The following is a 10,506-nucleotide window of genomic DNA, read 5'->3' as shown; positions in this document are numbered from 1 at the left end:
CAGGGTGATGTGGACAAATCTGGGTAATCAAGACTGAAGCAGTCTTCCTACTTTTTCCTATTTTTTAGTAAAATACCTTTTACTAAATATTATGCCACAGCTGAATTAACAGTTGCAAATGTACGTATATTTGTTCACATTTTCTTTCAAAATACACTCAGACTCCAAGAGAGGAGCTCGTGTGTGCATATCCCATAAATGTGTCGAGGATTTGAAGCTGGATCTACTCAACTTTCCACTCCATTTAAGAAAAACGTATTTGTGTAAGGATTAGAAGAAAATGAAAATAAGAAAGCCATGGAATTTGGGGGATGGCATAAGAGTAGAATTTTCTTTTCTTTTTTTTAAGTTTATTTATTTAGAGAGAATGTACACATGCACACCCATGGGCAGGGGAAACGCAGAGAGAGAGAGGGAGAGAATCCTAAGCAGGCTCCCTGCTGCCAGTGCAGAGCCGGACTTGGGGCTCATTCTCAGGACCATGAGATCATGACCGGAGCTGAAACCAAGAGTTGAACACTTAACCAACAGCCACCCAGCTGCCCCTCTTTTCTTTCAATTACCCTCAGTGTTGTTTATGCAATGCCAACAATAATAATAAAACTTCCTAAGATGCTGGTGGCAAATTCTGGCTTTGAGAACTTTGCCTTGGGGACTTTAAAACAGTAAAGTCTTATTCTTTTTTTTTTTTTTTTTTAATATTTTTGAAATTCTGATTAGTTTGAGTCTGGGTGGGTAAACATAATAGATGTGCGTAGCTTTCTCTGAAACTGCCAGCCTGTAAGATGGGAAGATTTCTGCATAGGGCACATTTAAAAAATTTGCTGCATCAACAGGTTTTGGGGATGGAGCAGCAGGGAGGCACCTAAGCCCTCTGAGGAGACGCCCACTTCTTCCAACACCGCCCTCACTCCCGTCTCATTCTCTCTCTGCACCCACCTGAAATCAGAGGCAATTCATGTCAGCGGCTCACCCCGCCCCACCTCTGCGCTGTGATTCTGAAAACACCCGTGGTTCTCATTCAGGGGTGGTTGATACCTCCACCTCCCACCCCAAGGCGTATTTATCAATGTCTGGAGACATTTTGGGGTGTCATAAACAATGCATGGGACAGGCCCCACAGCAGAGAATGATCCAGCCCAAAATGTCAGTGCTGAGGTTGAGGAACTGTGATTTCGGGCTAAGAGAAGTGAAGATAGGGTGTGGGCTCTGGCCTCGTCCCCTGTGGCTGGCTGTCATTTGCCCAGGGCACAGGAAGTAAGCAAAGGGTCACGGGCCAGTCCTTTAGTTCCACCCCAGTGACATCAGCACCTAGAAATCTAGTGTCGGAGGCTTTGTCTGGATGAAGACTGATCTCGCTGGAATCTGCCCACCTGTGGACACAGGGAGTTGGACCTTGCCCCGAAAAAGTGCCTGTGACATACATTCCTGCTTCTTCCTGCCATTCGCCCTTTCTGTGACACCTGTTTCTCGACACAGTAAGCTTCCTGCAAAACCAGTTTCCCAAGCTGGGCGGCTGAGCCCCGACCGCTTCAAAATCTCTCTTCCTTGATTATGTGGCACAAGAGGGCGTGTGGGCAGGCCCCAGTACCAGGTGAGGGGAAACTGGCTAAGAGGAGAAGCTATCAGAAATGCTCATAAAACAATCAAGCCATAATGAGGAAGTGCAACTAACCCCAGGACCAACTCCCCCCAAAGGATGGCGGTAACATAACAGCTCTGGGGATTTAGAGGTGGCTCGTCGCACGGAGAAGAGAAAGACAGAGGAAGCAGTTGGGCAGAGACCGTGGGATCAAAGAAGAAAAGGGCCCACCAACAGGATAAAATAATGGCCCTGTCTGGAGAGCCAAGAAAGGGAACTGACTACCTGACCACACACAGCTTGGTGAAAATACTTCTTACACCATCTGGCTCCCTTTATTTTATTTTTTCCGTAAACTCTGTACCCAACGTGGGGCTCAAACTCACAGCCCGAGATCAAGGGTCACATGCTCTTCTCACTGAGCCAGCCAGGTGCCTCGCCATCTGGCTCCTTTTACTTTAATTCTGTATTTACAGTACAACTCTGACCTCAATGTGTGTGTGTGTTTGAGGTCATGCTTCTCTGTCGACCAGGTAAAATGAAGACTTGGCTGCTTTTATTGCCGGTTAATAAATGAGTATTTTGGTTTTGTTGAGTCCCACCCATTTACCCTTCGGGGGGAGTCCGAATCACAGGACCTGTGTGGCCAAGTCTCCTGGAAACAGAGCCAGAGGCCTTTGGCAACCCCCGTGGTGACAAGATGAGGGGCCATCTTGCTTCCGGTTGAGGGACGGGGGAGTCCTTCATTCTCAAGGCATTAAAAATGGTTTTCAGCATGAGTGGCTCTCTGTGCACACATAGGCCCTTGTTAATCCCTTGTGGTTGATGACATCGTGGAGGGAAGATAGAGAATAAGGCCTCTGTACCACCAGGTCACGTGGCTCTTCCTCTTCCGTGGAAGAGATTTGGCATTCCCATGAGTCCAGCCAAATCTTATTCATTAATCAAGAGAGTTAGGGGTAAGGAAAAGGGAGAGGCTTTTAAATACAGAGGAAAGGGACAGATGGATGAACCTGAGCAGGTCAGTAGGCATGAAAGGTTTTCCTAGTGTTAGAACTCGGCAAAATCTCGTGGGCGGTTGGCAAGGCCAAAGTGGTTAACCGAGCAGGGACCAGGTGAGGCATCCTTTCTCAGGCTTGTGCAGGGAAAGGCCCCCTGACATTCTGAGCCCTGTGCACATGCCTCCCCCGCTGGTTTAGGCCTTCTTCTAGCTGCCCTGACCACCAGCTTCTGGATTTCTGCACTTTCGGAGCTTCTGCTCAGGATTTTGACTTCACCCAGTGGATTGGGCCTTTTCAGATTCCGGGGATGCTTCTCCAGTCTGGATCCCCCAACTGGCTTTATCCCATCCAGACCTGCCTGGAAAGCTTAGACGGATTCAATGCCCAGGCCTCACCAGAGGTAAATGACTGAATGTTTTGTTCCTTCCGCCAGATCCCACATGCTTAATCTGAGATCAGTGCAACGGAGAGAAGGAGTCTGAGCTGGGTCGGTAGGAAAATACCACCTGTACGGTGACAGGCGAATCTTAAGGCCCCAGAGAGTCCGTGAAAGGCATGCATTGTGGTACGAAGCCTGCACAGCAACTGGGAAGGGGTACGTGTAGCCAAGTATCTCCATGAAATAGCACAGGAATGTGCACGACGCCACAGACACATGTCTCAGAGCCTGCGCTGTACTGGAGTCTCCAGTCCTAGTTCTGCTGACATTGGAGGCGAGAGTCCGGCAGCCTGAACTTGAACCAAGGTTTCCTAATGGTTCTCAGTGACCCTAAAAAACGACAGCCACAGGGGAAAGCACCGTACGCTTGGGACATAACCCTGCACCAAAGAGTTGTATCAGGTTTGCGGGATTAATGATGGGTTTTCTTACCGCACACTTTTTTGCTACTGCTATTTTACCTTTCCAGTGAAAATTATTTTACTTTTACAATGAAAAATAAAATAAGTGAAAACAAAAATAAATAAGTAAAGAGTTAAGATATGTAAACAAAAAGGAGGAAATGAGGAATTGGATGGAGAAGGACCTAGAGGGGCACCTGGGTGGCTCAGTCGGTCGAGGGTTGGAGCTCAGTCCAGGTCATGATCTCACGGTTCCTGAGTTCAAGTCCCGTGTTGGACTCACTTCTGTCAGAGCAGAGCCCACTTAGGGTCCTCTGTCCCCCACTCTCTCTGCACCTTCTCCTTTCTCTGTCTCTCTCTCAAAAATAAATAAAAACACTTAAAAAAAATAAAGACCTAGAGAAAGGGGCATAGGTAGGCAGCCTGATGAAGACAGGACCTGCCAGGGGCAGCCAGAGAAGGGGAGGAACTTTAGATCCAGACTTACGACACCTGGGTTGGATGCCAGCTCTGTGCTACCAGCTATTATCTTGAGGTGAGACGCTGAGCCTCAGGTTTTTGTGAAATCCGAATTTAATACCTGCTGGCGTCATGCCAGCCCCTGTCCTCAGTGCTTTACCCACATCCTCTTATCCGAGCATCGCAGAAACATGTTGCGATCGATACAATTATCATCCAGTTTTCCAGATAAGGAAGCAAGAGACAGAGAGTAACTTGCCCAGAGACCTTAGGAAGTGCCAGCGCCGGGAAATAAGTAGGAATGTGCTTCTGGAAGCTCACAGGGCTGCATGTCAGGAGGCAGCCAGTGTTTTCCTAGTGGTGGAGTAATTCCCTTGATCCTTTTGGCCCCTTCTCTGCACTATCATTCGCTCTCTTCCCAAAGGGCTGCTTTCTCTGAGATCGACACCGCCTGAGACAGACTCCAAACTGGCTCCGCTGGGAAAATGCCATCCCTCCGGTGATAGGAAAGTATGGTCACAGGGAAGCCCCGTAGAAGCCAGCATCCTCACGCCACATCTGCCCTGTGACTCTGAGGTATTACCTGCTCTTCAGCCAGAGCTCGGGTTACAGTGTCGGCACAGCTGGGCTCCAGTCCCAGCCCAGCCACCTGCCGGCCGTGCGGCATCTCGTTCAACCCACGAGTTGAACCCACTCGTTCAATCCATCTGCCTGCCATGCTTGCTGTTCTTGGGGATGCCTGGGTCTTTCAAAAGCCTGCAGGGGATTCTAATGTCCAGCTAGCATTGACACTCGCTCCCAACTTTTCGTTCCTTACGTGTAAAATGAGAGGAACCACTAATAATCCAAACTTATTTCATGAGTACCTGTTAGGCATTATCTCACATATCTCCCAGGAAAAGCCCAGGAATCCAGCCCCACATATCCCCTATTTCACGCCGAGTTTCTGCTTAGTGGCAGAACCGAGCCCCAAACCCAACTGTTCAGCCACTAACACAATTCTTTCCACGCCTGACATCTATCAACATGTATTTCTCGCACACAGTTGTTCTGAGTATTAGCCAAGAAACTCCCAGCACAATGCGTGACACATAAGCCAACAAATGTAAAATACTTAATTAGTAACTTGAGATGGGAATTTATTTTAACCTACATCTTCCCAGATCTCTTGGAGTGCTCTATTTTTTTTTTTTTTTAAGGCAAAGCAATGCGTTCCTCTTCAGTGATCACTAGCCGTGTAAAATTCAAAATCAGGGAACTTACCTCCAAACCAGGATTTCCTAGGCCAACTTTGCTCAGCCACAGTCTGACTTGGGTGGTCCTTTGGGGCCACTACAACATGGTCTGTTTCCTGGAGTAGAACACATTGGCCTTCCAGAAGGGTGGGGGTGCTTGGAAGTGGTGGTGACCCCACGCAGCCTGTGCCGTACCCCCTTCGTCTTCGTGTGGCTCTTGTTTCAGGAAATGTTGGCCTCTTGTCTTTGGTGATCCGAGTAACTGCAATGACTTCCTGATGCAGGACAGAAATCCAAGGCTATGGTCATGGCCTGTCAGCCCAGTGGGCCAGCTGAGGGCTGTGAACCCTCCCGGTGACCATCTGGATCATAAGCAGGCATGTAAAGGGCACAATGTGTCAATAAACCTTCCTTGAAACATCACCCCCTTCTCCCCAGCACACATCACCTGCGTGCCTCAGAATCACCTGCAGAGCTTGTTAAAGCACCCATTTCTGGCCCCATGCCGAGAGTTTCTTTCTTCTCCTTCTTCTTCTTCTTTTTTTTTTTTTTTAGTGTTTGTTTATTTATTTTGAGTGAGAAGCGGGGGCGGGGGGGGGGGTGGCACAGAGAGAGAGAGAGGGAGAGAAAGAATCCCAAGCTGGCTTCCCACTGTCAGTGCAGAGCCCTACCTGGGGCTTGATCCCACAAACTGTGAGATCATGACCTGAGCGGAAATCAAGAGTTGGACATTCCACTGACTGAGCCACCCAGGCGGCCCCAGAGTTTGATTGAGTACAGCTGTGCATTTTGAACCTGTTCTCAGATGCTGCTGATCCAAGGACCACACTTTGTGACCCACTGAACTAGAGAGACAGCCGTCATGATTGCCTGGCTTTGTGAGGCTGCCTCTTGCAGATGCCAACAATGGCTCTGAGGCAACCTCATGGCTGGCCTGGCCCAGGGGCTCCTCCTCCCCTGGTCATACTGAGGCCAGAAGCCACTAGGGAGGCACAGGAGGCAGTGATGTTGTGCAGACCAGGACCAGGAGGCTAGGAACTCGAGTGCACTGCGTCGGGTGACACCCAAGCCTGGACAGGGGTGGTCTGCAGCTAAGGAAGTCTTACGTGCTGGTAGTGATAGTGATATCAAAGTCCAGGGAGAAGTGCAGGGCTCAAACATCGAGAACGTCTTACAAATAATGGCAGACTGGGATTGCGACGCTGAGGAATGGGGAGGCCACCCCCAAAACTGATCCTTGAGCAGAATGACTCGATATTCTGCATGCTTTACACTCTGGGTGTGAAGGCAGCAGAAAGGTGGGCATTGTCCTGTGCTCGCAGGGGAACATGTCATACTGAAGGGAGACTCAGGAGACCATGGTGCTCTGCTCCTGACTAGGGCTGAGACAGAGGGGCTCGGAGTCCCAGGAAGCAACTCTGGCAGAGACATGTGAAAAACCCCATGTGATGGACACATGCCTGTTGCCATGGGAACCCTAAAAAGAATTCCTTGGAGGTTGCAAGACATTGATCTTGAGAAACCATTTTGGTAGCAGAGTCTGACGTGGATGGCTTTTGCACAGTATAGACGATTAACACTAAGGTCTCTTTCGGGTCGATCTAGAACTGGCCACTGCTTTGTATCTGCTGGTCCTGTCCCAACCCCAGACGTCACCTTCATTCACTTGGAAATTGCACTGTGTTCTTTTACAGAATGATTAAGAGCAAGCAAGGTGGCAAAGCTGAGGTCAGGAACGGTTAACGGTTTCCCTGTGGTACACGGTGAAGCGCCCGCAGAGCCTGAGTCTCTCCCAGGCTCTTCCATTAATCATTCAGGCTCCCTTTGACATTTCCAGACCAAATGAGGACACGCTGCCTTAAATGAAGAACGAATATGACCTAGCCTAGGAGTAATCATTTTTTTTTTTTCTTAACAGAAAGCTACACTGCCTCATTACAATAAAAAAGCCATTTTCCACTAACCGCCCATTAGTTGGTAACTCGTTTCTATCGGAGCATCTTAATATCATTAGACCGGCAGGTGCTCCAAAGGTGCTGGTATCCAGGTCAGAGGAGGCTCCTCCTTTGGAGCGAGAGAATCCCAGGATCCAAATGCTTACCATTCTCCAGGGGTCACACGTATTCTTTTGGTCTCTCCCCTCTGTCTTCTTCCTGATGGAGTTTCAATTCCATCGCAAACTGTATTGGTGAAAATAAGGTTCGGCGATAGATAGGAAGCATTAGGATGCATAAGCACAAGGATGGAACAGGAAGTGAAAGAATTCCAGTGTGGAGACTGACAGTTACAAATGAGCAAGACTGAGAAACTCTCCCAGGGCGGATAATAGTTCCAACATTGTGCTTGTACTAAGTGGGGCTTGGCACAGAATGAGAGAGATGGGGAGTTTGATAATAATGCTCAACACGTCTCCTAGGAGGGATTTTTGAAAGCATTTCTCTCCTAACTCACAAAAGGTCTGCACAGTGGATTTCAGTGCATTTGCCGGGCTGAGGATTCACACGGGTGTCATTTTGAGAACGTTCTCAGACCAAGCAGACGTTACTGCTGTCACCGGTCAACTGGGACAGCCCTCAATCCATTTTTTGGCTGCATTTTGAAGACAAGATGAAATCTGAACATGACCATTTTACGCAGTGGTGTCAGCCACATAGATGCTTGCTGGTGTTGCTTTGTCCTCGTCTTTGTTTTCACCCGGTGCCTCAATTCTGGAAGGCCTACGGGATTTTTGAGGAGAGTAACAAAAACACACAAAAGATGAACAATACTGGAGTTAGCAAGGACGTCTGGCCCAATCCAATCTCTGATAGGTTCAGACGTTTGGGGGCCTGGTCTCATATGTTTATAATCCCCGTAGTATCCCACACGGCTGAGTTAACACTCTCTCAGAAGGTGGGAGAATCACTTTTAGTGAAACAGGAGTCTTTCCCTGAAGGCTTTAGCATAAAGGATGAAGGCAAGGGACATCTCCTCTGGATATTTTCATGGAAAGTTATTCCATTTCATGAAGGAAGAGCTGGAGAAAGTACACGAAACTCTATCCCTTGGGGTCTGAGTCACTGTTTTCTGTTGGGAAGCTGACTCAGTCTTTGTCTGAGGCGGAGGTTGGGGTGGGAGAAAAGAGGCTGCCTGAGTTTTGTATCTGATCACCCCTATCAGCTGTCATCACATAACCCCAAGGGGTTGCCACGCAGAGTCGTGCTGATTCCGTCGGGGTCTTCCAGAATGGTTTCCTGTTTCCAGCCCATGCTGTCTCTTGCCACACTGCCCACGTCTCTGCCCGCATGACCTCCTGCTTGCCTCCCAAAGGAGACAGGCCAGAGGGTCACTTCCCATGAAGCTCCACAACAATACCCCCAGGTCTGATGCCTGGGTAACTGGAGTGTCTGTGTGGGGGAGGCGCTTCCAGAACACGTGGTAACCACCTCAGACTCCTGTCTGATCCTCTCCCCCTTGGGGAGGGCAGGCTGGGATGAGGCGGCAGGCCTGTCAGGTAAGGCAGTGTAAGGATTCTGGAAGGACGACGGCTTTCCTACTTCATGCTGGCACAAGGCATGACATCTTTCACAAGCCTCTGCCTATCCTAAAAAGCATCTCTGGCCTCCTGGACATGTCACACAGACTCACCTTGGCAAGAGGGGAGGACATTGCCCTGTCACTCTCCCACCCATCCCCCAGCCTGGACAGCACCTTCTTTCTTCCAAGACAAAAGAAGGTGGTCTTACCTCCGGGGAAATCAATGAAGACCAACCAAATGCGACAAGCAGAGGCTGCTTATTCAGAGCTTGCTGGAGCAAGGGAACTGGACACCACCACTGGGGTTTGGCAGAGACTCAGAAGCAGGCAGAGCATGGGAGAGCTTCACAGAGTTCAAAGGGAAGTCTCTAGGCGTGCCCTGATTGGAGGCTGCTGGCCTTGGGAAGCTGCAGGCAGGCTAACTAGAACTGGGGTGTCCTATGTGACGGATTGAGGCGCACATTTGGTTTTCCCTGATCGGCGCTAATTTGGAAGTGGGTCCAAAACTAGGAGGGGTGGGCGCCTGGGTGGCTCAGTCGGTTAAGCGTCCAACTTCGGCTCAGGACATGATCTCACGGTTCATGAGTTCGAGCCCCGCATTGTGCTCTGCGCTAACGGTGTGGAGTCTCTTGGGATTCTCGCTCTCTCCCTCTCTCTGCCCCTCCCCTGCTTGTGCTCTCTTAAAAATAAATAAACTTCAAAAAAAAAAAATTAGGGAAGCTGCCAGTTATTTATCAAGTCCTGGCCATGTTTGCCCAACTGCTGGTGTGGTTATGTAGGTCGCGGGACTAATGGGTAGAGATACCGGTCTGACCGCCTACAGGACTAACTTGTACGGCAGGCTGGCTTCTGGGCTGTATGTAAATCTCCTGAGACGCTTCTCCCTGCTGGTATGCTCTGCTTACGTGCCCAGTTCTAAAATAGCTTCTTCTTCCTTAATCAGTCTTTCTTCAGGCCTCATCTTCTCTTTCTAAAACTCCGTCTCAGGGTGCCTGGGTGGCTTAGTCGTTAACTATCTGACTTCCGCTCAGGTCATCACCTCACGGTGAGTTCAAGTCCCACATTGGGTGAGCTCGAGCCCTGCTTCCTCTCTCTCACTTGTGACCCCTTTCTCTCTCTCTCTCTCTCTCTCTCTCTCTCTCTCAAAAAAATAACAAAATAAATGGTGTATATTACTAAAAAAAAATAAAAAATGAAACCCCATCTCAAAGTGTGAGGTCTTGGTGGACGTTTGCAAAAAGGGGACTGATTACTGTGCGAATATGCCTGCAGCGCCTTCCCCGATGCCTCTGTATCTCTATAGAAGATGCTGGTTAAAGCTAAAGCAGCTCCAATTCGTGCAAGTTCTGGGGTGTGACTCAGGGAAAGGATCCCTGGCAATAAGGGAGGGGAGTATCCTGAAGCGGGTAATTATGTCCTGTGCAGTGGGAGGGCCTCTTTAATTGCCCAGGGCGAGGGTGAGAGAACAGCCACACCCCCGGGCAAGCCACAAAACAAGGAATGAACAAGGGATGTGATGCCATCCTGGGGTGACGCAATTCAGAGGCCTATCACCACACTGGAATGTTCCCTGGCCTCTCAGGTTGGAGGCGGAATCGGTGAGTGTGGACCATCACCGGCCCTCTCAGGTCACTTATGACATTCTGTCCCCATAGCTTCAGGCTCAATATTCTGCTGTTCATGGAGTGTGTTCCGCCCGCAGTTCAAAGCCCGCAAGGGGAAAATCAGTGGCTAGGAATCTGGCAGAGAAACTGCAGAGGGCTGGGCCTGGGCCACCTTTGTTGGGTCAATAGACAGGATTCCATGTCTCCCTACTTGTTCTTGTTGTGAAAACCATGTCCCTGGTGCTGGACAAAGTGCGGGGAATATAATT

Source organism: Panthera onca, chromosome A1 (assembly GCF_046562875.1).
Source record: "Panthera onca isolate mPanOnc1 chromosome A1, mPanOnc1 haplotype 2, whole genome shotgun sequence".
NCBI classification, from domain to species: domain Eukaryota; kingdom Metazoa; phylum Chordata; class Mammalia; order Carnivora; family Felidae; genus Panthera; species Panthera onca.
This window is presented reverse-complemented; position numbering follows the sequence as displayed.